Genomic DNA, 26,221 nt, shown 5'->3' on the forward strand with positions numbered 1-26,221 from the left:
TCTCCTCATGAGTCATGTGTTCCAGTCCTCTAATCATTTTTGTTGCCCTCCGCTGGAATCTCTCCAATTTCTCCACATCCTTCTTGTAGTGTGGGGCCCAAAACTGAACACAATACTCCAGATGAGGCCTCACCAATGTCGAATAGAGGGGAATGATCACGTCCCTCGATCTGCTGGCAAAGCCCCTACTTATACATTCCAAAATGCCATTGCCCTTCTTGGCAACAAGGGCACACTGTTGACTCATATCCAGCTTCTCGTCCACTGTCACTCCTAGGTCCTTTTCTGCAGAACTGCTGCCTACCCATTCAGTCCCTAGTCTGTAGCGGTGCATTGGATTCTTCCGTCCTAAGTGCAGGACTCTTCACTTGTCCTTGTTGAACCTCATCAGATTTCTTTTGGCCCAATCCTCCAATTTGTCTAGGTCCCTCTGTATCCTATCCCTACCCTCCAGTGTATCTACCACTCCTCCCAGTTTAGTGTCATCTGCAAACTTGCTGAGGGTGCAATCCACACCATCCTCCAGATCATTTATGAAGATATTGAACAAAACCGGCCCCAGGACCGACCCTTGGGGCACTCCGCTAGATACCGGCTGCCAACTAGACATGGAGCCATTGATCACTACCCGTTGAGCCCGACAATCTAGCCAACTTTCTACCCACCTTGTAGTGCATCCATCCAGCCCATACTTCTTTAACTTGCTGACAAGAATACTGTGGGAGACGGTGTCAAAAGCTTTGCTAAAGTCGAGGAATAACATGTCCACTGCTTTCCCTTCATCCACAGAACCAGTTATCTCATCATAGAAGGCAATTAGATTAGTCAGGCATGACTTGCCCTTGGTGAATCCATGCTGCCTGTTCCTGATCACTTTCCTCTCATCTAGGTGTTTCAGAATTGATTCCTTGAGGACATACTCCATGATTTTTCCGGGGACTGAGGTGAGGCTTACCGGCCTGTAGTTCCCAGGATCGTCTTTCTTCCCTTTTTTAAAGATGGGCACTACATTAGCCTTTTTCCAATCTTCTGGGACTTGCCCCGATTGCCATGAGTTTTCAAAGATAATGGCCAATGGTTCTGCAATCATATCCGCCAATTCCTTTAGCTCTCTCGGATGCAACACATCCGGCCCCATGGACTTGTGCACGTCCAGTTTTTCTAAATAGTCCCGAACCACTTTTTTCTCCACAGAGGGCTGGCCGCCTCCTCCCCATGCTGTGCTGCCCAGTGCAGTAGTCTGGGAGCAAGTCTGCCTTGTTCATGAAGACAGAGGCAAAAAAAGCATTGAGTACATTAGCTTCTTCCACATCCTCTGTCACTAGGTTGCCTCCCTCATTCAGTAAGGGGCCCACACTTTCTTTGGCTTTCTTCTTATTGCCAACATACCTGAAGAAACCCTTCTTGTTACTCTTAACGTCCCTCGCTAGCTGCAACTCCAGGTGTGATTTAGCCTTCCTGATCCCATTCCTACATGCCGAAGCGATATTTATATACTCATCCCTAAAAAGAAAAGGAGTATTTGTGGCACCTTAGAGATTAACCAATTTATCTGAGCATAAGCTTTCGTGAGCTACAGTTCACTTCATCGGATGCATCCGATGAAGTGAGCTGTAGCTCACAAAAGCTTATGCTCAAATAAATTGGTTAATCTCTAAGGTGCCACAAGTACTCCTTTTCTTTTTGCGAATACAGACTAACACGGCTGTTACTCTGATACTCATCCCTGGTCATTTGTCCAATCTTCCACTTCTTGTAAGCCTCTGTTTTTTGTTTAAGATCAGCAAGTATTTCACTATTAAGCCAAGCTGGTTGCCTGCCATATTTACTATTCTTTCTACACATTGGGATGGTTTGTCCCTGTAATCTCAATAAGGATTCTTTAAAATACAGCCAGCTCTCCTGGACTCCTTTCCCCCTCATGTTATTCTCCCAGGGGATCTTGCCCATCAGTTCCCTGAGGGAGTCCAAGTCTGCTTTTCTGAAGTCCAGGGTCCGTATTCTGCTGCTTTCCTTTCTTCCTTGTGTCAGGATCCTGAACTCGACCATCTCATGGTCACTGCCTCCCAGGTTCCCATCCACTTTTGCTTTCCCTACTAATTCTTCCCGGTTTGTGAGCAACAGGTCAAGAAGAGCTCCGCCCCTAGTTGGTTCCTCCAGCACTTGCACCAGGAAAATTGTCCCCTACAGTTTCCAAAAACTTCTTGGATTGTCTGTGCACCACTCTATTGCTCTCCCAGCAGATATCAGGATGATTGAAGTCGCCCATGAGAACCAGGGCGTACGATCTAGTAGCTTCTGCTACTTGCCGGAAGAAAGCCTCGTCCACCTCATCCCCCTGGTCTGGTGGTCTATAACAGACTCCCACCACGACATCACCCTTGTTGCTCAGGCTTCTAAACTTAATCCAGAGACTCTCAGATTTTTCTGCAGTTTCATACTTGAGCTCTGAGCAGTCATACTGCTCCCTTACATACAGTACAACTCCCCCACCTTTTCTGGCCTCCCTGTCCTTCCTGAATAGTTTATACCCATCTATGACAGTACTCCAGTCATGTGAGTTATCCCACCAAGTCTCTGTTATTCCAATCACATCATAATTACCTGACTTTGCCAGGACCTCCAGTTCTCCCTGCTTGTTTCCCAGGCTTTGTGCATTTGTATATAGGCACTTGAGATAATCCGCTGATCGCCCCTTGTTCTCAGTATGAGGCAGGAGCCCTCCCCTCTCACACGCTCCTGCTCATGCTTCCTCCCAGTATCCCGCTTCCCCACTTACCTCAGGGCTTTGGTCTCCTTCCCCCGGTGAACCTAGTTTAAAGCCTTCACTTTAATCCTGCACTGCAGTGCGTCCTGGTCATGGCCCCTTTCCATCATGTCCCTTGATAAGTGCCCAAAGGTATCGTAATTCCTACTGCTGGAGTGCAGCTGGGACTCCCCCCAAAGACTGATGAGGTCCAGCACGTCGCCATTGCTCCATACTGGAGCTCGCCTGGAGCATGGAGGCATGGTCACCTGGAAAGATACGCTGAGGGCATTCCATGCCTGGCTGAGCAAACAGGAAGGGGATTTTCAAAATTCTCAGAGAATTTAAAGGGCGGGTCTGACAGTTGGACACCTGAGGGCAAGGCAGTAGAGTTCAAAGTGATGACCAGAGTGGCTAGAACAGGGATTGTGGGACACTTCTGGAGGCCGATCAGAGCACACTATAGGACCAGGGTGTCCATACTGGTGCCGCGGCACTCCAGCAGGGGCTCAGCAAATGCAATTCCACTCACAGAGGTGGAATACCAGGAGTGGACCAGCCGTGGAGTAGGAGCGCTCTACCTGCCTTGCCCGTGTGGACGGGGAGTGAGATAGGGGCCCGGGGCTCCTTTATTGCGTTGTAACTCGCAGGTGTAGCCAAGCCCAGAGACACACTGTTGCTGTATCCCAGGCTTGGAGGTGTAGGGCTCTGTGAAGTAGGCTCTGTCCCTGAGGCAGAACAGAAGTGTAACAACTAAGCAGGCAGGCTGCTAATGTTCCCATTGTTAGTTAATTGTTCCCATTCTTAGTCCATTAAGGCTCCTTTACCTTGCCAGAGTGGTGTAAAGGAGCCTTATTGTAAATGACAGTAATGGAATCAGAGTAGCAGCCCTGTTAGTCTGTATCCGCAAAAAGAACAGGAGTACTTGTGGCACCTTAGAGATTAACAAATTTATCTGAGCATCTACTAACCTAGTGGATGGGGGGAAAGACCATCATAGGGCCTAATCACCTCAGCCACACTATCAGAGGCTCGTTCACCGGCACATCTACCAATGTGATATATGCCATCGTGTGCCAGCAATGCCCCTCTGCCACGTACATTGGCCAAACCGGACAGTCTCTACGTAAAAGAATAAATGGACACAAATCAGACGTCAAGAATTATAACATTCAAAAACCAGTCGGAGAACACTTCAATCTCGCTGGTCACTCGATTACAGACCTAAAAGTGGCAATTCTTCAACAAAAAAACCTTCAAAAACAGACTCCAGCGAGAGACTGCTGAATTGGAATTAATTTGCAAACTGGACACCATTACGTTAGGCTTGAATAAAGACTTGGAGTGGATGTGTCATTCCACAAAGTAAAACTATTTCCCCATGTTTATTCCCCCCGCCTCCCCCCACGGTTCCTCACACATTCTTGTCAACTGCTGGAAATGGCCCACCTTGATTATCACTACAAAAGGTTTTTTTCTCTCCTGCTGGTAATAGCTCACCTTACCTGATCACTCTCATTATAGTGTGTATGGTAACGCCCATTGTTTCATGTTCTCTCTGTATGTAAAATCTCCCCACTGTATTTTCCACTGCATGCATCTGATGAAGTGAGCTATAGCTCACGAAAGCTTATGCTCAGATACATTTGTTAGTATCTAAGGTACCACAAGTACTCTTTTTCTTTTTATAATTTAAGTGAAAATCCAAGATTATAACGGGAATGCAGGGTATTGGTTACCAAGTATTTGTAACTTAACTTTCATGTGTTTAGGAAATGCTGAACAGTTATTGTGAGATTTTTCTCTATGGTAGTTTAAATAAATTACCAAAGTAAGTGAAACTGGTGTCATTATATAGCATTATTCTGACAAATAAAATATGCAGAATTTTGGATTTTTTTGATGCAGAATTCCCCCAGGAGTATTGAGTGCCTGGCTGTAAATGGAGTGAACCAGAACATGAATTCTTCCCACTAATATTCCTCTGTTTTCTGTAACTCCATTGCATGTTCTTTCGTAATGTCTCTTTTAATTTTAAAGAACTCTTTCATTTGAAGACTTTCTGATTCAGACAATATTGATGTGTCTAATCTCTGCTGAATGAACTTAATTCTTTTTATAGGCAAGACCTTGCAAAGACCTTCCTATTTTTCTCACTGAATATGTATAAAACTTTAATATTAGCTCCATGAGTCTTGCAATGTACTTTTATTTAAAGATGGGAGTCTTTTCTTTCTGTTTTCGGGAAGGAGGTAAGGGAGAACTGTAGGGTGAGGGGATGGGGGCCAGGAATTAAGAGATCAAAAGAAATGTAGATGGTATTGTCACGGTTTCTCCCCCACTCTGAACTCTAGGGTACAGATGTGGGGACCTGCATGAAAAACCTCCTAAGCTTATCTTTACCAGCTTAGGTCAAAACTTCCCCAAGGTACAAAATATTACACCTTGGACTGGCCGCTACCACCACCAAACTAATACTGGTTACTGGGGAAGAGCTGTTTGGACGCGTCCTTCCCCCCAAAATACTTCCCAAAACCTTGCACCCCACTTCCTGGACAAGGTTTGGTAAAAAGCCTCACCAATTTGCTTAGGTGACTACAGATCCAGACCCTTGGATCTTAAGAACAATGAACAATCCTCCCAACACTTGCACCCCCCCTTTCCTGGGAAATGTTGGATAAAAAGCCTCACCAATTTGCATAGGTGACCACAGACCCAAACCCTTGGATCTGAGAACAATGAAAAAGCATTCAGTTTTTTACAAGAAGACTTTTAATAAAAAATAGAAGTAAATAGAAATAAAGAAATCCCCCCTGTAAAATCAGGATGGTAGATATCTTACAGGGTAATTAGATTCAAAAACATAGAGAACCCCTCTAGGCAAAACCTTAAGTTACAAAAAAGATACACAGACAGAAATAGTTATTCTATTCAGCACAATTCTTTTCTCAGCCATTTAAAGAAATCATAATCTAACACATACCTAGCTACATTACTTACTAAAAGTTCTAAGACTCCATTCCTGGTCTATCCCTGGCAGAAACCAGCATACAGACAGACACAGACCCTTTGTTTCTCTCCCTCCTCCCAGCTTTTGAAAGTATCTTGTCTCCTCATTGGTCATTTTGGTCAGGTGCCAGCGAGGTTACCTTTAGCTTCTTAACCCTTTACAGGTGAGAGGAGCTTTCCCCTGGCCAGGAGGGATTTCAAAGGGGTTTACCCTTCCCTTTATATTTATGACAGGTATAAATTGTTCAGAACACCCAACAGAAAATGTGACTCTTTTCTCTATCTACTTATATGGCCTTTGTAAATGTTAACGATTCATCAGCACAATTCCCCTAGGAGATGTGATCTATCTTATCCCCGTTTTACAGATGGGGAACTGAGACAGTGCGATTAAGGCTCCAATTGATTCATCCGTAAACACATGCTTATGCCTCACTGAAATGAGTGGTGTTCAGCACAAGCTCATCGACACTGCGGATCAGGGCCTGAGTGATTTGGCCCAGGTCACGCAGGACATGTCCTGAGCTCCTCTGCTTTAACCACAAAACCTTTCTTTCTTCTTGTTTTCCCTTAAGCTGTGTAGAGAATTGCACTCTGCTAATTACATAGCCCTGAGAAAAAAGAATGAGGAGTACTTGTGGCACCTTAGAGACGAACAAACTCAGTGCTCTACCAAACACTGAGGATGAAAACACCAGTGGACCCCGCAATTGATGGTAGGCTTGAGCCAAAGCCAGCTTGTCTAATCTGGATCCCTTTGAATTTGGGAGTGTGTGGTGGTCAGTGTTGAATTCCCGGATTCAAACTCGCTGCTTCCGTTTTGGTTCTGAGTTTCCTCCCAAACCAAAAGGGGTCTGTGTTGCAAGTTCCCCCTCTTCCCAAAATGTTGTGTCATGATCTGTTCGCCAGTTGACCATCTGACTGCTACTTTTACCCCAAGGGTGGCTGCATTTCAGTGGCAACCTTATTCCAGCCCATGTATCGCAATAATGATTTTTGCTTCTGTGGTTCCTCTCATCATAGAATCTCAAGCTGCTTTGCTATAAGGTAGGTCAGTATTATTCCCATGTGTTTTATAGATGGGGAAACTGAGGTACAGAATGTAAGAGATTTTCCAAGGCCTCATGTGTTAGTTATGAGGCCATCCTATCCCTATATACTGTATAAACCACTTTGAGATCAGTTGGGCTCAAAGACCCTCTGTAATGTAAAGAGGCATAACTTTCAGTGAACTTATTTGTTCTTTGGAATTATGCTTGGCATAACTCAAGTTTTTAATAATTTCAACAGATAATATTAATGTTTATTTTACAGCATTTTAAATCGATTACATTTTTGCAGTTGCAGGACATTTTTGGGGAGGGTCAGGCAATGAGGGAATCTGACAATAATTATGCAATGGTCGTATACCAAAAGATTCAAAAATTGTCATCACATGTCAAAATATACAAAATAAATATCCTTAACTCATACTCCACTACGTTCTCAAGCAGCATTTTTCCTCCTTTGCCTGGATGTGCATTCTGGTTATTATCAATGGAAATATTTTATTAATCCATTTGTGTATGCGTGTGGTGAAATCGACGTTTACTAACATTTACCAATGAAATCCAATCCTTCGAGCGGGTGAAGTGATAAGCACAAGATGAAAAATTACCCCAAATGCAATAATTAAAGTTAACTCTCCTCTCGGCATTTGGATTTTATTTTATTATTTTGAAAAATGCTCATTTATAGTTGCCCAGAAGAGTTCCATATGTCTCTGTTTGTTAGGACCAGTGGAGCTGTGCTGAAAGAACAGCTGCATCAGTCCCATTATAGCTCACAAGCACTGCTGTCTAATTCATTGCCATTACAAAAAGGCTTCTAAAATTATTTTGAACAGTTAACCCCAGAGCTGTCTGCTTCTATTATGTTCATGTCGAAAGTGCCCTCATATTTTGTGAATAGGCTGCCATTAAATTCAGCATCTCCCACCATTCCCTCCCTCCCGACACCTCATATCCTCTCCTGTCTCACTTGCATATTGCTGGCTTCTTAAGAGAAGTAAGGCAGCAGTTTTCTTTACTTGGAGATCACAAGTGAAATATCAGAAAATAACCCCATTTATGGTGTTTATCATCCCTGGAGGAGAAGCTTTCTTGAATAATTTCTTGTAGAAACTGGGTAAACCTTAACCTCCATGATGTTTAGGAGAGGACTTTTCGCTTTTCATGTCTGAAGGCAGTGGTTGTGTACAGAGGTTTAGGGTTGATTAAAATGTTGGATCCATGTCTTGCAGCGCAGTGATCTCCTTGGGGGAACTGGTGGAATACCCCATTGCTGGGGACACTTCCATGTCTGCTGGATGAAGCACTGTAGGAAACACCATAGGGAACAATCCTGAACTGTCCATGCGGAAAGGGATGCATGTATTGAAACAGATGTGACAGAGTCAGGCCAGATGGCTACAGGAGAGTGATAGAAGGCAGATATATTAGCCCCAGGTTAAGTAGGTCCCTTTTCCCTAGGTAAGATAACATGGAAGGTGCCGGAACAATCAGGAACCTTCTGGAAACAATTAAGACAGACAGGCTGATTAGAACACCTGTAGCCAATCAAGAAGTTGTTAGAATCAATTAAGGCAGGCTAGTCAGGGCACCTGGGTTTAAAAAGGAGCTCACTTCAGTTTGTGCTGTGTGTGTGAGGAGCTGGAAGCAAGAGGCACTAGGAGCTGAGAGTGAGAACACGTACTGTTGGAGGACTGAGGAGTAAAAGCATTATCAGACGCCAGGAGGAAGTCCTATGGTGAGGACCTCAGTCCCTGGAAAAATCATGGAGCAGGTCCTCAAGGAATCAATTCTGAAGCACTTGGAGGAGAGGAAAGTGATCAGGAACAGTCAGCGTGGATTCACCAAGGGCAAGTCATGCCTGACTAATCTAATTGCCTTCTATGACGAGATAACTGGTTCTGTGGATGAAGGGAAAGCGGTGGATGTGTTGTTCCTTGACTTTAGCAAAGCTTTTGACGCTGTCTCCCACAGTATTCTTGCCAGCAAGTTAAAGAAGTATGGGCTGGATGAATGGACTATAAGGTGGATAGAAAGCTGGCTAGATTGTCGGGCTCAACGGGTAGTGATCAATGGCTCCATGTCTAGTTGGCAGCCGGTATCAAGTGGAGTGCCCCAAGGGTCGGTCCTGGGGCTGGTTTTGTTCAATATCTTCACAAATGATCTGGAGGATGGTGTGGATTGCACCCTCAGCAAGTTTGCAGATGGCACTAAACTGGGAGGAGTGGTAGATACGCTGGAGGGGAGGGATAGGATACAGAGGGCCCTAGACAAATTGGAGGATTGGGCCAAAAGAAATCTGATGAGGTTCAACAAGGACAAGTGCAGAGTCCTGCACTTAGGACGGAAGAATCTCATGCCCCGCTACAGACTAGGGACTGAATGGGTAGGCAGCAGTTCTGCAGAAAAGGACCTAGGAGTGACAGTGGATGAGAAGCTGGATATGAGTCAACAGTGTGCCCTTGTTGCCAAGAAGGGCAATGGCATTTTGGTGTGTATAAGTAGGGGCATTGCCAGCAGATCGAGGGACGTGATCGTTCCCCTCTATTCGACATTGGTGAGGCCTCATCTGGAGTATTGTGTCCAGTTTTGGGCCCCACGCTACAAGTAGGTTGTGGAAAAATTGGAAAGAGTCCAGCGGAGGGCAACAAAAATGATTAGGGGACTGGAACATATGAGTTATAAGGAGAGGCTGAGGGAACTGGGGATGTTTAGTCTGCGGAAGAGAAGAGTGAGGGGGGATTTGATAGCTGCTTTTAACTACCTGAAAGGGGGTTCCAAAGAGAATGGCTCTAGACTGTTCTCAGTGGTAGCAGATGACAGAACAAGGAGTAATGGTCTCAGGTTGCAGTGAGGGAGATTTAGGTTGGATATTAGGAAAAACTTTTTCACTGTGAGGGTGGTGAAACACTGGAATGCGTTACCTAGGGAGGTGGTGGAATCCCCTTCCTCAGAAGTTTTTAAGATCAGGCTTGACAAAGCCCTGGCTTGGATGATTTAATTGGGGATCAGTCCTGCTTTGAGCAGGGGGTTGGACTAGATGACCTCCTGAGGTCCCTTCCAACCCTGATATTTTATGATAAAGACGGTGTTGGGAGGAGGCCATGGGGAAGTAGCCCAGGGAGTTGTAGCTGTCGCACAGCTGTTCCAGGAGGCACTCTAGACAGCTGCAGTCCACAGGGCCCTGGGCTGGAACCCGGAGTAGAGGGCGGGCCTGGGTTCCCCTCAAACCTCCCAACTCCTGGTCAGACACAGGAGAAGTTGACCTGGACTGTGGGTTCACGAAAACGGCCAAACTGAGGGCTGCCGTGAATCTCCGATGTGAGCAAATCTGCCAATAAGTGCAAGACCCACCAAGGTAGAGGAGGAACTTTGTCACACAGACTAGAGTCAAACCATTAGTTCCTCTCTGATTTGGATGATTTTTTCCCTCCCCCAGTTCTTGTAATGACAGAATAAACCTGATTAATGCTCTTCTGGTCTCGTGTCATGGTCCAAAGGGGGAGGTTTGGATTATCCTGCTGTAGAGTTGACAGATCAGCTGTTGAAGAGCTGGGCATGGGGGAAGTATTATTATTATTTGTATTACTGTAATGCAGTTACAGATGCCCCATGCTGCCTAAAATAATTTCCATTTATTATTCATTAATCTTCTTTGGCTCCCAGGTTTGCTGTAATATTAGACATCTGTGTAAAAATCCTGACTCCTTAGCTTTAAGAGTGCATTTTCCTAGGCGGTGTTTGTGCTTCTTCCCCGTTGGTTTGCTGGGAGGAAATAAACACGGCAAGATCTGATTTTTCAAAGCAGTGGCTCACTAGGAGGTGTTAGTGTGCCCACTGGTTTACGGACAAGGAAAGAAGACAGCCATCATTGCAATACGAACGATTACTCAGCAGACGTAGTGCATAAGGGTCAGAACAGAGGAAATGGAGGCAGGACTCCTGGGTTCCAGGCTGGACCCCTGACTATCCTGGGCAAGTCACTTAGCTGCTTTGTGCCTCAGTTTCCCCCCTCTCATATGGGGATAATACCTGCCACACAGGGATATTATGAGGATTAGTTAATGTTTAGAGCTTCCTGAAACTGTGAAGCCCCATGTAAAAGTAATGTCTGTTACTTCTCTCACCCATTGTCTGGGGTGGGGCTCGGGGGACAGCAGCAGCAGTGCCCCGGCAGAAGGCATCACTCCTTACAAGAGACGTCATGGGGCTGTTCCTGCTCTCTGTGCATTTTTTTTTCTGCTCCTTCCCTCCCTCTGTCTGCCTTCAGCTTTTTATCCACTGTCAGAGCATGAATAGGTCTCAGCGAGGAGAGAAAATGGAACTGATTTGGGATCAGTGTCTCCTGGGAGAGAACTAAAGAGACGGCAGTGGGAACAGCAATAGGAGTCCATTATAACAGTAATAAAAGGGAAAGGGGGTTCTACATGTCTCTTGAGGAAATGAGGATCTGACCGTAGCAGAATCCACCTGGATTGTTCCCTGCATGTCCTGAAATTCCCTTCCTCAGTGAGCTCATCATGATCCTAGTTTTGTTTGACAGCATAGAGTTTTTGCTGGGCAATCTTTGTCTTTTGTATTTGATGGACTTATGCTTATCAGCCCATCCTTCCATTTTCCTGCCTGCATTGTAGAGTGACTTTTGCTGTGGCTGGAGTGTCATGTCAGTCAGGGCTGGAGCTGAGAATGGGGAAAAGGATTAAAAGCAAGAATCTGTTCTAAGTCGGACGCTCAAGTTTGAAGATGAGCAAGTGGGAGCTGTCAAGCTCATGGTCCGACTACTGCAATGTTGTGTGTCAGACAGGTGCCAAGATTGGATGCTGCACATGTAGCCATACCCCTCTGTAGCACACCCACTTGTGCAATGCCATACCAGGGGGCGGGGAGGGATATTGTGATCATCTTATGTCCTTGGCCCCTGTATCTTCTCTTCCCCCCAAATATAATAAAGCAAACCTTTGAAGTGCACCTCAAGATATGGTTCTCTCCTCAACTCTTTTCCCTTTCTTTCTGTATTTTTTGTAGTTCTTACAGTCCTTCATTTGCATTCAGTTGAGAGTCGTGGTAGGAGACCCACAGTGAATGAGACAATACTCAATATACATGGAAACAGGTAGAAGGATAAGTATCTCTTACCTGACAGGAAACCAGCTTTTCAACTTTTCTGGTGATCAGTCCCCCCAGACGCAGACTTTAAGAACATATTTTCAGCATATACAGAATTCTTACACAGTGTCTGTGCACATGTTTCACAATGATATTGATGACTAGTGTGATACCAGCTTTTATTTGAAACCTCACATGGCACTCTGGTGAACTGGAATATAAACACCAGACTCAGGAGATCCCTGTAACCTCCCTGCACCCCCTTGCCAGGTGGCATTAAGGGGTTCTTTGGGTCACAGGAGGTAAGACACCTATTTTCCTGTCCGGTCATTTCTTTATTGTATGCCTCACAACGTATGCCTATTTTCGTAGTGAGCCACAAATGAAATAAGAGAACATGAAATTGACAAGAAAGGAAATCTACAAGGTGAAAGAAACAGTAGGGCGGGGGAAGGCTGAGGGGGTCCTGTTTATGAATAAAGACAAAGGATTGTACTGGTATATCTTAAGGGGCAAAGAAACAAACTGAGTCCTTCACCTAGGACACAAGCTGACAGCACATCTGTCTCATGAAAGGAGGGTCACAGCTGTAAAGCACTGCAACAATTTTGGGTGAGCATTACTACAAGAGATGAGCGTATCTAGTTAATTAAGTCTAGGCTCTAGAATGCGTGTTATGATTTTGTTTCCTATGTGACCATTTGTTTCCAGTACTTCTACTTGCTGTTACTTGACTCTCTGTGCTTTGTTAGATAAACTTGTGTGTGATTTTGGTGTAAATGTATTGAGGTGCTGTGTGTTCAGTGGAGCAGTCGTCTGAGGTGGAACTGATAAGCCCTGTTTCTTGAGAAGCCGAGAAACTGTGAATATGGCAAGGGTCCAGTGGAACAGGGCTGGACAGTTCAGGGAGACACTTGGGAGGGTTGGATTGTGCCCATAGCTAACCTGTAGACAGTGGGACCTCCGGGCCCAGAGGGGAATGCTTGTGTTGCCTGTGGGTGGTGGAGTTGGGGAGCTGAAGTCCACCAGGGACTGACTAGCCTCCCAGGTGGTAGCAAAGTGCTTCACATCCCTAGGTACTTCTGGCAAGCATCAGAGGTCGTGGTCCATGATGAGGACTACTATCATCATCATCATCATCATCACCACCGTGTTCCCATTACGTCTCTGTTGGTTAGGGGAGTGACGAAGCTCCTCCACTCCTGTCTGTTTCTGGCAAGTCTTGCAATGGTTCCCCAGCTGTGCCTCAGGGTTTCATCTCGGCTTCCACAGCTCTTCGCCATGCTGCTTTTGGGCAGCCTCATTTTCGCTTGCCTTCAGGTGTCCATCTTATTGCTACTGTGGTTATGGAATCCGTTTCCATGCGAAGCACATGGCCAATCCATCTCCAGTGCTTCCTGGCAATGATGGTGCTCATATCCTCTTGGCTGCACTCTGTCAGTAGATCTTGTTTTAAGATTGTTCTGGGCCAAAAGATACAGAGGATTTTTCTGAGGGAGGTTGTATGGAATGAAGACAGTTGGGACATGTCAGACTTTCTCATTCCCAAGCATTCTGCACTACAAAGTAATATTGAAAGTACGCAGCTCTGATAACCTTGAGTTTGGTTGAGGGCTACTAGATGCTATGGAAGTACAAACAATAAATAATAACAATAACCCATTGACTTCAGTAGGCTTTGGATCAGGACTTGAGTGCATACAAATGGGTACATGCCATTGCATGTGGCTAAATGTGAACGTTTGGCTCCAAATATATTCCTGAGAAACAATCTGCTTAATTTTCCAGCCAAAAGGTAGTGCTGATCGCTGCGTTCCTTTTATGGTCAATTTCTGCTGTTCCTAGAGGGAGCGATGATTCGATAGTGCCTAGAACATACACTCATTGAGGAAAGCATGGGCGAGACACCCAGATATGGAGGGATTGAAAAGTCATTGATAATAAGCAAATGGATGCTTTATTTGGATGTGAGCAATATGTGAGCAATGTGAGTATAGTGCCTTTTTTCAAGATTCAAAATGCTTTAAAGAATTACAAATTTGTATACAGGTTTAGCTCTAGTCTTCCATTAGAATAGACAAATACCAAAATCTAAATATATTTACTTTTCCTCATCCCAGAGTTGCAGTCACCTTTGGGATGGGACACAACGTCTGTATAAATTAAAAACTCCAGTAATTAGATTTAATTCCTTTGAGAGGTGAGTGCTCAATGAATGCTGACATAAAGGAAAGAAAAAGGACTTTTTCAAGGCATTTCTTAGAGATGCTGTACATAGCTCTGTCCATGAAGCTGCTGTTTGATCAGTAATTGTTATTTTAGCAATGCTTTTGAGCAGTAAGTCCAGTATGGCATAAGAGAATCAGATGCACTCTACTCAAAGCCTTGGAGGTCAGACAGTTTACCTTACATTGTAAGGTAAGTTTGTTCAAGTTTGTTTCTTTTGTTCTTTCTTTTAAAAGGAGAAAAAATACTTTCAAGTGAAAGGCACTTACCTCCCTGCTGGACTCTATCCATGGTAAACTTGCAGTTTTAAAATTAGGCCTTAAAAAAAAAAAAAAAAAAGTTCACAGCACCAAAAAAACTCTTCATCTGCCAAAAGTTTAAAGGTTTAGTTTTCCCCTTTAAAATCAATTAGCAAATTTAAAATGTCATCGATATATATATAGGCTGTAGATACACAATGTGAGCGTTCTGCTGGATGTTCTCATTTGGTGGTTGTGCGTGGAATCGGCCGCGGGAATCACATGCTGAGCTTTTCTCGTGAGTCATGCTGCCTCCCGTTAGAAACACTCCAATCCAGCCTTGTAGTTGTGCCATACATCATCATCACTTCCCCCCATTCTGTTGGTCTAGTGTCAGTTTCAAACTCCTACTAAGACTGTCTACACTGCAAGTGGAAGGTGTGATTGTACCACGGACAGGGACACCTATTCGAACTGTAATCTAACTTTAACAGCGGTAGTGCGGACCATGGTGACATGGCTTCAGCATAGGCTAGCAACCGGAGTACAAGACCACCGGTCGACCTTGGATATGTACTCCGGTTGCTCGCCCATGTTGAAACCCATATCACCACATCTATACTGCTGCTGCTGCCTGAGCTAGCTAGATTAAAGCTAGCAAAAGGATGCCTAACTGTATGGCAGTCAGACCTTCGCTTGCAGCATAGACATACCTGAGATGTAAAATAGGCATCCAAGTTTTAGGGTCCCGAGTCTAGGCACCCCACTTGGAAAGTTTTCGGTCCTTTCCAAAAGTGAACACTTCAGCTCTGTTATCCGATTGTCAAGATGGAAGATTCCTGCTGGCTAGCTAAGTTCATACGTGGCCCTTGTCAGTGTAGTATATTTCTGCTTTTTAATTAGTGACTGTTACCTATAATGTTCTTTCTGGCATTCAATGTAGTGATTAGAACACTTTTTGTAAGGCACTGGAGTTTTCACGTGGCTGTGAATAGTTAAGTTGAAGAACAGGAAGTGAAGGCACTTATAAGCATGCGGTGTTATACCCTGCTCACTGTGAATAATCCACATTTTTACTCCCTACCTGGTAACTCAAATAAAAGAACATAAACCTCAGTCTTAGCTTTCCCTCTTTGTTCCTAGGCTTCTCCTGTAGGAACACTTCAGTCCCAACTTTAACCTCCTTGTCCTGTTGAGTCTAAGTGGATCCACCTGCTGGTATGTCCCAATGGTAACTGCACTGCACCTTCATGCCGCATTCAGACACCTGCTAACAGGATGCATCAACAGCTGTCTAGTGTGTTGATTTTTGTATTGGTTTCCCTAAATGGGGCTGTCACTTGAGTTTGCCCTGCCCAGACCTGATGTCTGCTGGCTTGGGAAGCAAGCCTGCACTGGTAACGTACTCGCTCAGACCTCGTTGTTCGCAACAGTAGACCCCTGTAGGCCACTGGGATATGAAGAGAATAAAGGAGGAAATGATATCTAGGGACTAGACTGACTGTAGCTGGAGATCTGAAGTGGGGGAACGTTACTCTTAGCTAAGATGGAGTTCCCCCATAGGGGAAAATTGTGCTAATCTCGTTCCGTCTTTGGGAAGCAAACGAAGACAGGAAATTAGATTGTTGGGTCCCGGTTAGATAAGACATTAGAGCAGAGGTATCCAAATCTTGCAGTTCCAAGGGTGGTGTGGGTGACTTGCCAGGAGTGCCAAGGCAGAAGTTAATTTTCATGTTCATTTAAATAATTTTTGAGACGGTTCTTGTATAACAAGTGCAATATTTGCCTAGCCTTATTCCAAATGCTGAAACTGGCTGCTTTCATATTTGTAGATCGCTGTATATATGTATTCACGTATTTTAATTTCATTCTCACGGAAAACTTGAATGTAGCTGTATGAGTATATGAATACATGTGTGTGGATATGTATTATGGAGGAGATTTTATGCACTGCTTCCAACAAAGATGGATTTATCAAGATCAGCTGCTAATGGATAACGTCTTCTCTGTCAGTAGATGCACTTTTGAGACACAGCCTTGGCACAGTACGCACACATTCACCTCCTCCTCAAATCGCTCCCCCATGCGTATACGTTTAAAAAAACTCCAAATCCGGAAAACGAAGACACAGAAAGCTCCATTCTGAAGCAGTCAGGGTTGCAACACACACAACATGCCTGACACAAACCCACAAAGGAAAGGAAAGGAATTCTGCCACACAAGGGATGCATGCCTTCCAACATCCCCAATAGCAGACTGCCCCCCTCCTACCACAACATACTGCAGCACCAAGCATCCATAACAGTATCGGGAGGGGGAAGATTAGTGAAGAGGTGTGTGCAGAGCGGAGGGTTGAGGCTGTGGTGTATTGGCTGTGGTCGCAACAAAGTGTGCGCCTGGGGATGGGAGAGTAGAGGATACGTACTTGTTGGGTGAGTTCATTCTTATTTATTTGCTTTTGTTGCATGTGTAGCAACTGTAACTATTTCACACTTAAGTTCCTGTGTTTAAAAAAAGTGTGTGTATTGAAGGCATAGCGGGTAGAACTGACAGTATAATATGTCTCTGTGTGTACGTGTGTAATTGTACACGCACAAACACAGTACGCACACAAAAACCTATCTTAAAACAACTTCGAAGTTGCAAAGTCAAGGACTGAAAAGTTAGGGAATGCCTGACTTAAAGGGTGTGTGTGTGTGTACTCTAATCTTTCGTACAATGTTTACAACAGTGATTTTAATTCAAGGGATTCCATGCCTCCTGTGTAATACTAAGGCTGTGGCTACGCGACAAGGCTTTTAGCAACACGTCCGTGCCTCTAGAGCCGTCCCGCTAGAAGGCACGCTGTGTAGCTGCTGTTTGTCGGCAGGAGAGCTCTCTCCCGCTGACCAACATCTTCCACTCTCCACGAGCTGCTGAGGCTCGCTCGGAAGGAGAGCGCTCTTCACTCCGGTGCTTTTCGTCGGTAAACCTGTTGTCTTTCGGGGTGTGTGTGTTTTATTAACACCCCCGAAAGACAAAAGTGTTGCTGACGACGTGCCAGTGCAGTCAAACCCTTCCTGTCTTTGTTCCCAACTTAAGTGTGACATGCTCGTTGGACTCAGCGAGGGAATGCTGTTCCTCTCTCATCTCCTTTGCCTCCTCATCCTTGTATGTTCGCCTTCCTCCCTGAAGGACAAGAGGCCAGTTGCCCTAGGCTTTGGCATCTCGATTCCACGCTACCATAGGTGGGGTGCTGAGAACTCTATGGGCTTTTTGTGGCTATACTGAATCACTGGCTTTCTGAGGCATGGTGACGCAAATCTGCGATCTAGGCTGAGCTGGGAAGAAGATTGCCAGCTCCACCAAAGAGAACGCACCTTTCTGAATGACCCCTTTCCCATCCTCCTCAGTCCTGGCAGCAATTAGAGTTTTGTCACCTCCTGTCCTCTTCCTGCCCTGCCTTCCTCAGACAAAGATCATGCCCGCCTCAGCCACAGCCATCCTGAGCTGCCGCATACGTCCCCAAGAACAGTGTGTTTAATGCTGGGGAATCTGTGGGTGAGGGAGGTGCTATGTTGTGGGCTGCTGGTGCTCCGGTTATGTTCAGAGTGGTGGTGGTGGGGGGCTCTCTTTGAAATCTAAACATCCAAAGCGGGTTTGGTCAGCTCATTAGGGCTAATGAAATTGTTATTGGTCTTCACAGTGTCATGGACAGGGAAGCTTTGAGGCTTACGGTGCATCAAGATCACCAGCTCCCATGAGACAAGAGCAAAGAGGGAGCTCTGAATTGAAATGGCAACACATTTCTAGAAGATAAATGAAAATAATTTTTAAAATATGCATAGTTAACCTGTGGAACTCATTTCCACAGGATATTGTTGAAACTACGACGCATACTTTCTGCTTCTGTGTGCTTTTCACTTAAGGGTCTTAACACGTTAGAAACATTTACCCTCACAACACTCCTGAGAGATAGGAAAGCAATATTTTGCTATTCAATTGATGGTAAAGTAGAGTACAGAATGGTTAAATGGCTAAAGTAACACTGCAGCTGAGTACCAGCATCAGGAATAGTGCACACGGCCCTGACTGCCCTAATTAAGGGATTGGACACTTAGACGAATAAATATGACATCTGCATTTTACCTTAAACTTGCTGCTGAAGGGCAAAAGGTCAGATGGGCTGTTAGATGGGCAAAAAACGGGTACACACTGCAATCTTGAGGTGTAGCCCTATTTGGCAATGCATGCTATCAGTATTTGAAAAGAGAGCCATTTTGCTTGGAAATGCAGGTCATATGATATGCTTCTGTTCCCTGAGTTGATGAGGTCTTGCTGTCTAAATCAAGGTTCTGGTAAAAATGCTCTCAGTCATGAGTTAGAATATTCTGCAATAATCACTGAAAATTCACTGCTTCAAATATTCCTGCTAGTCAACTGATTTGCTAGAATGTTCCTGGAAAGCAAATGCAGTAAGGATGCAGGCCCAGCCAGTGGCCAGCCCTTTAAAGATTCAAGTTTATTTGTGGAAAACTTTTTTCAGTATTCACCCAGAAGTTTTGTCCCCAACTTGCGGCTTCTCAGTTGGTTGGTTGTGTTTTGTGTTTTTCTTCAAAGTTCATTTAAGATGATATGGCTAAAGGGTGACTTTGGTAACCTTTAAAACTGCCATTTAAAGTACAGTTGTAATCAGAAAAGTGACTCTGCAAGTGACCTTGTGGCACAGGGTCCAGTATTTCTTCTCTCAATGTTGTCCCAATGTGCTCAGTTTACTATACACAAAAAACTGATTTTTGTTTTTTTCCCTAACTAGCAGTGCTGCAAACTCAATCTGGAGAACTGGTTGCTCTTTCTGTTTGACGTTGTCACCGGTGACAAAGATTCAGCAGTCCGAACTGAGCTTGACAGTTCTTTTGATGAAACGTGAGGCAGAACAGACTCCCATCTCACTGTTCCCGATGCTTTTGCGGTGCTAATGGGAGCTGGACCTTGTTTTGGTCAGGAAGGGTAGTGGAGCTGACTCTGAGACACACAGGGAGCAGATGCATTTGGTAAGATGGTGTTATTTTTACATAGTCCCTCTTGTGTTACCTGATGCACCTCCAGAGTTATCTGTAACCAGCGAGGTTGGGTCACTTGTTAGTGCTCAAATAGCTGTATGTTCTGAGACACTCACCTGTACAAAGGAATTCCATATGTTCTCAGATTGTTTCTTTTCAAATCAGAACACTGCCACCGTCTGTCTATATAGCGTATTGGTCAAACACCTGGAATCATCTTATGTCATTGTGGTGGGGTAGGCCAGAGCGGCTGCACAGAAGGGCAGTGAATCAGGAAAAGGCCTACTGGGTGCCAATCAGGGCCAGTATTACAGCCAGCCAACCAGGGCTAGGCTAGGCCCTATATAAGGCTGCCCAGGAAGGGAGCAGGCAGTCTGTCCCAGACCTTCAGGGGGGATGGTCGGTCTTCTAAGCAGGAGACAGGCAGCTCGGACAGAGCAGTGCTGGGCAGGCTCGGGGAGCATAGAAGGGCTCCAGCCCAATACCTGCCAGATTGCGGGCCCTGATAGAAAGGGCCTAGAGAGTGCGAAGGGCCAGAGGGGAAGTAGCCCAGGGATAGTTAAACAAGGGAAGAGATGGCAGGCAGGGAGGCTGCCACTAGAGGGTCCCTGGGTCGGGACCCAGAGTAGTGGGTGAGCCTGGGTCCCTCTCTTCCTCCTTGTACAGCACCTGGCCATGGAAGGGTGGCCGTGACAGGCCCTTGAACAGAGGGGCTAGACTCGAGGGGCTGTGGTTGGCCACTGCAGCAGGAGCGAACTGGAAAGACTGCTGTTAACACCTCTCCCCCGCCCCCCACCCCCCCAGGAAGGGGGCGAGTGTGGTGGACTTGGGGGCACTGCTGGAGGGCAGTGTCCGGAAGAGGATGCCACGAGCTGGGAGCAACATGGGTCGAGACGCCAGTCAAGGGCGAGAGACGGACGGGACACCACCGGCAGAGGGTGCTCCACATGAACTGAGCTATTTCCCAGAGGTACCAACAGGAGGCGCTGCGGTGGTGAGTCCCAACCCCGTCGCAGTCATTTGTCTAGTTTTCCAGCCAACATAACTTGTGCCCAGCCAGGTAAGCATTGTTTACACCAAACTTAATGGTGGCTATTTAGAGTGGAACTGCACTAGGCAGACACTGAAGAATAATAAGACTTTTTAAAATCTGCATGTGCTGCTGAGCATCTGTGCTTTTTGTCCCTGTCCCCTACAGCTCGGTAATAAGTTGGCTTACATGTTACAATTGTATTACAAAACCCCTTTTTTTTTTCTTTTTTTTTTTTTAATGTGTAATATATTAGACTTGTTCTGTCTTAAAAAGCCCCAGAAAAAAACCATCCAGTTGCTCCTGTCCAATTGTGGGAGGATGCTGGAGAATCTCATTATAGCCGACTGGCTCTTTTAATGTGAAATGTGATTCCATAAATACAACCAATTAATGAAATAGGAAGAGCAGAGCTAGAATGTGCTTCTCCTCCCCGTTCCCGTTCCCTTTGGCTTGAAGCCTCCCTTATGACCGAAGATGAGAGTGAGCGAGGGAGAGAGTCTGATTGCTTGTATAGTTCAGATGGGGGGCACTTAAAGAAGCTAAATCGTTCTGTTATCTTGGATGGAACCCAACTGGCAGCATCTGGAAGTGCCTTCTTGACAATCCGCAGTACATAGTTAACCTGCTAGTACTCAAGCCATTAAGCTAAAACTGCTCAAGATTAAGTTGTCCGTAGCGGCTGTGAAATATTCAAAGTTATTTGGTTTTTTTGATTAATCCACTTTTATTTTGGTGCTGCTTCATTATTCTCTGATGCCATCTTATGAGAGACTCTGCATGAGGTGATACAGATTCGGCTCGGAGGCACGGTTAGGGGACTAATTGTTGGTGATTAAATAAATTACACACAATTATTACACACAGCCCTATTGGCTGGAAACCTGGGCATACCAGTAAATTATTTTTTCGGACCCGCTGGCTTTCATTTGCTCTGCTCTGTCTTTTTATCCTGAGACATAGAGTGGAAGGAGGACATTGGGTAAGTTTAAAGGAAAAGTCTCCAGTCCCATTGATGTCTGTAGGGTCTGGGAGAGTGCTCTGCATTTTCCTGGGTCTGCTCCAAAGCAGGCAAGCTACATAAGCACTAACACACCTTGCTTTCTTACTTCTCTCTTTTGTCCTCAGATTTTTAAATGATGTGTAACGGTTCTCATATAAATCTGTTTTCCTGCCTAGAATGTAACTAGTGGAAGCTCCAGCCTTGATACACTGAAAACTGGTCTTGACAATGCGATGGAGAATAGACCAATGGTACAATGCTCCACTGGCCCCAGATGGATGGATTTGATTCTCTAATTAGATCTTTTCTATCTTTGGTTTCTAGGCCGTTGTATAGACTGTACCATTAAGGGATCTTGCCATTCTGCTGCAGCATGTTCACTTGAACTGAATAAAAGCCTCACTAATAATCATAATTTTATATTTATATGGCCCTCTTCACTTGGCTGGATCTGTAATTCTTCCATTACATACACAAATAGCAGTTTTGTCCTTGGCAGAAACAAAATGTCATAAATTGGAGTTATTTTTAATTGATATTTCTAACCTTAATTGTGGCAGGTTGTTGGTTCTTCAGACTTTTCCTCTGGAATGAAATACACAGGTAGCGTTTTCACACTGTTGAAAGGCACAAAAAATGAAACCCAATACATTCTGTTCTTGTTTGTCAATGGGAAGAAATAGCCATTTAAAATATGAATAATGTAGATTGGATGCAGGAGTTTATGGGAAATGTTGAACCAGTTCTGCTCATTGAAACGAACTGAAAGTTCACTCAGTAATGAGCCACTCTTTGCTATGAATAAACTGTGAAAAGTGCATTTGGAAATGATTTTTAATGATAAAACTGACATTTTGGACTCCTGGATGGCCATGTGGGAGCCCAGTATGTACACTACGAGACTGTGAAATGGGACTAGTTGCTAATAAAAGAAGAGAAAAAAAAAAGAGGACATTTCTAGAGCATCTTCTATTCTGAAGTTGGTTGGGGTTATATGAGTGTAAGTGAGAGCAGAATTTGGCTTGTTACATATACAGTAAATACTTTGCCCAATGCTGAAATGCAGCCCCTTCTGGGGTGGGAGGATAGTACCTATTTAACAGCATACAGAAACACTATCTAACAGTTTCACACAGGAAGCTTTCCAGAGTGAGAATTTTAGGGAGGTTGAATGGTACTATCCAAGTGGGAATTTAGCCAGGACACTTGGGTTCGTGTCCTCTTTTAGGGAGGAGGAAAAATGTGCCGAGGGATCCTTTAATGCTCCCCAACTGAAAGTCCCAAGGGACAAGTAGCGGGTTGTATGAGTCTCTCCATTGAATTTCTATCTGCTGTGTTGTCGGTTTTCTCCTGGACAGCAATTTCTGGTCAGTCTGTTGGTGCGTTTTGTAGGATGGCATGTTACTGATGCCTTTCTGCATCTTCAGTGAGAGTAGACTGAGTACCCAGCTGTGGATTAGCGTGGGTTGATTATGGTGGCAGATTGAGCACCTAATTATTTGATCCTGGAGCACCTTTTAGCCAATGTGTTCTGGATTTGGGGCATGCTTGTTGCTAATGCCCAAGATCTTGTTAAGAGTCTGCCCGTTAAAACACACAACCTAGCGGAGTGTTTCTCTTTTCTTCTCTTTCCAGGTATGTCATAGGGTAGAAACTTACTAATTCACCGTCATGAATTTAAATGAAAATGAATTAAGTTTTTTTTTTTTTTAAATTTAAATAACCCTCTGCACATTGTGCAAGTGCAGAAGAACTGAGTGGAACAAGCAAGTGGAATGGGAAAGTCGCATTCATGAGCCGAAATTTGATCTAATTAGTGTTACTGAAGCCTGGTGGGATGATTTGCATAATTGGAATGTCAGAATCACTGGTTATTACCTGTGTAGGAAGGAGAGAGTTGATAAAAATGGATGTGTGTGCGTGTGAGGCAGTGACACTCTCCATTAAAGACACCGTTACTTGTTTTAAAGTCACTGATAACTCAGGAGAACAGGATCTTGAAATCATACATATAGGCAGAGGGTGAACCATGGGCTTGGGGAGGCGAGCCACTGGCCCAGCCCTCCTCTTCTGCCTGAGGCTCTGCCCCTCCCACCTCCCTTCCCCCACCAGAGCCCAAAGCCCCTCCCCCACACGACCACCAGTCGTCTCCCCCCCCCCCCCACGCCCAAGCATCCCGGGCGGCCTGACCCTCCGAAGCCCCAGAGTGCCAAGTGGGCAGTGCCCCCCCGAACACTGGGCGGGCGGCACAAGCACTGGCTCCAGCCACCCAGAGTCCCTGGCTGCAGGCCGGCCCCAGCCATGGGGGAAGAACTGCAGAGCGCCAGTGAGAAGCAGGAGGGAACCTGCGGGCGGAGCATGGGCGGGACCACATAGCGCTGTTTGGGGAGGCACAGCCTCCCCTAGCCTTTTATCCTCGCCACCCATGATCATACAGATCAGTGTGCTAACTAAACCCAAGAAAGAGGTACTGGCAAGGCTGTGATATAGACCACTGAATCAACTGAAAGAACAGGATGAGTTACTCCGCAAGCACCTCTCTGTAATGTGTGGAAAGAAAAACTGTGTTATGTAGGACTTCAGTTTGGGAGATGTATGCTGGAGGTCTCCTGCAGGCAGTAGTAAAACATTATTTAGAGTTTCTAAAAAATATCGATTTTCTGACACACAAGATTTTTCACCCAACATGAAGTAACTCTATCTTGAATCTCATTATTACAGATAAAGATGAATTGATCTCTGGGCTGGAAATTGCAGAGGGACCAACGATCATGACCTGATCACATTTGATATGAGCAAAGAGAAGACAGTCCCAGTGAGTTATGTGTATACATGGTGTTTGGCCAATGTACATGGCAGAGGGGCATTGCTGGCACATGATGCCATATATCACATTGGTAGATGTGCAGGTGAATGAGTCTCTGATAGTGTGGCTGATGTGATTAGGCCCTACGATGGTGTCCCCTGAATAGATATGTGGACACAGTTGGCAACGGGCTTTGTTGCAAGGATAGGTTCCTGGGTTAGTGTTTTGGTTGTGTGGTGTGTGGTTGCTGGTAAGTATTTGCTTCAGGCTGGGGAGCTGTCTGTAAGCAAGGACTGGCCTGTCTCCCAAAATCTGTGAGAGTGTTGGGTCGTCCTTCAGGATAGGTTGTAGATACTTGATGATGCATTGGAGAGGTTTTAGTTGGGGGCTGAAGGTGATGGCTAGTGGCGTTTTGTTATTTTCTTTATTGGGCCTGTCCTGTAGTAGGTAACTTCTGGGTACTCTTCTGGCTCTGTCAGTCTGTTTCTTCACTTCCGCAGGTGGGTATTGTAGTTGTAAGAATGCTTGATAGAGATCTTGTAGGTGTTTGTCTCTGTCTGAGGGGTTGGAGCTCTACAATACAACCGCATTTGTTCCACCACTTCCCTTCACATCAGGCACACTGTCAGAGGCTTGTTCACTTGCACATCTACTAATGTGATATATGCCATCATGTGCCAGCAATGCCCCTCTGCCACGTACATTGGCCAAACTGGACAGTCTCTACGTAAAAAAATAAATGGACACAAATCAGACGTCAAGAATTATAACATTCAAAAACCAGTCAGAGAACACTTCAATCTCCCTGGTCACTTGATTACAGACCTAAAAGTTGCAATTCTTTAACAAAAAACCTTCAGAAACAGACTCCAACGAGAGACTGCTAAATTGGAATTAATTTGCAAACTGGACACCATTACATTAGGCTTGAATAAAGACTGGGAGTGGATGTGTCATTCCACAAAGTAAAACTATTTCCCCATGTTTATTTCTCCCCCTGCCCCCACGGTTCCTCACACGTTCTTGTCAACTGCTGGAAATGGCCCACCTTGATTATCACTACAAAAGGTTTTTTACTCTCCTGCTGGTAATAGCTCACCTTACCTGATCACTCTGGTTACAGTCTGTATGGTAACACCCATTGTTTCATGTTCTCTGTGTATATAAAATCTCCCCACTGTATTTTCCACTGAATGCATCCAAAGAAGTGAGCTGTAGCTCGTGAAAGTTTATGCTCAAATAAATTTGTTAGTCTCTAAGGTGCAACAAGTCCTTTTTTTTTTTGTGGACACAGACTAACACAGCTGCTACTCTGAAACCTGACATTTTTAACAGTAACACCAAGGAGTCCGGTGGCACCTTTAAAGACGAACAGATATATTTGAGCATAAGCTGTCAGGGGTAAAAACCCCACTTCTTTTACCCACCAAAGCTTATGCTCAAATAAATATGTTCGTCTTTAAGGTACCACCGGACTCCTTGTTGTTTTTATGGATACAGACTAACATGGCTACCCCTAGATTTTTAACAGTGAGGATGATTAACTATTGGAGCAAACTACCAAGGGAAGTGGTGGATTCTCCACTGTAATTCCACTCTCCAAGGTAAATGAGGTTCAAACGCAAACCATCAGCATATCAGAAGAATCAAAAGTCAATTAAATTTTAAAAATCTTGTCAGTTTTAATAATCTGAAGCAGTGTTTGTGAAATAGGGAAAGACTTTTAAAAATAATGCAATGGACTTGTGTTTGTGCTCATGTGTGCATAACACTGCTCTCCACTGGACAGACCCAGAACAAGTCTGCTATGTTTCCAAGACTCTATACTGCTTAGAGGTAAACAGTGACTCTCTTAGTTGCTCCGCTTTTGAAGCAGGTGAATCGGAATTCTGTTTATCCTGCTTGCAACTGTGAAGTGCTGAGTAACTGTGCCCAATGTGAAATCTTAGGTGATCATAGATTTGT

The 26,221-nt window shown here is 44.9% G+C and overlaps 1 protein-coding gene across 12 annotated transcripts in view; it reads left to right on the top strand.

The window, feature by feature from the left end:
* Window positions 1-26,221, top strand: part of TSNARE1 (t-SNARE domain containing 1) — a 695,747-nt gene that overhangs the window by 96,973 nt on the left and 572,553 nt on the right. For 2 of the 12 annotated variants that reach the window (XM_073329989.1, XM_073329991.1), the window contains exons 3-4: window positions 19,171-19,408; window positions 20,084-20,477. The exons of 8 other annotated variants lie outside the window; for them this stretch is intronic. The gene's annotated coding sequence lies outside the window, so the exon portion shown is untranslated. Of the gene's footprint in view, window positions 1-19,170; window positions 19,409-20,083; window positions 20,478-24,171; window positions 24,266-26,221 lie in introns of all 12 variants that reach the window. 2 more of the 12 variants (XM_073329988.1, XM_073329994.1) reach the window with 2 other exon arrangements.

The sequence above is a fragment of the Lepidochelys kempii genome, chromosome 2 (genome assembly GCF_965140265.1).
Source record: "Lepidochelys kempii isolate rLepKem1 chromosome 2, rLepKem1.hap2, whole genome shotgun sequence".
NCBI classification, from domain to species: Eukaryota; Metazoa; Chordata; order Testudines; family Cheloniidae; genus Lepidochelys; species Lepidochelys kempii.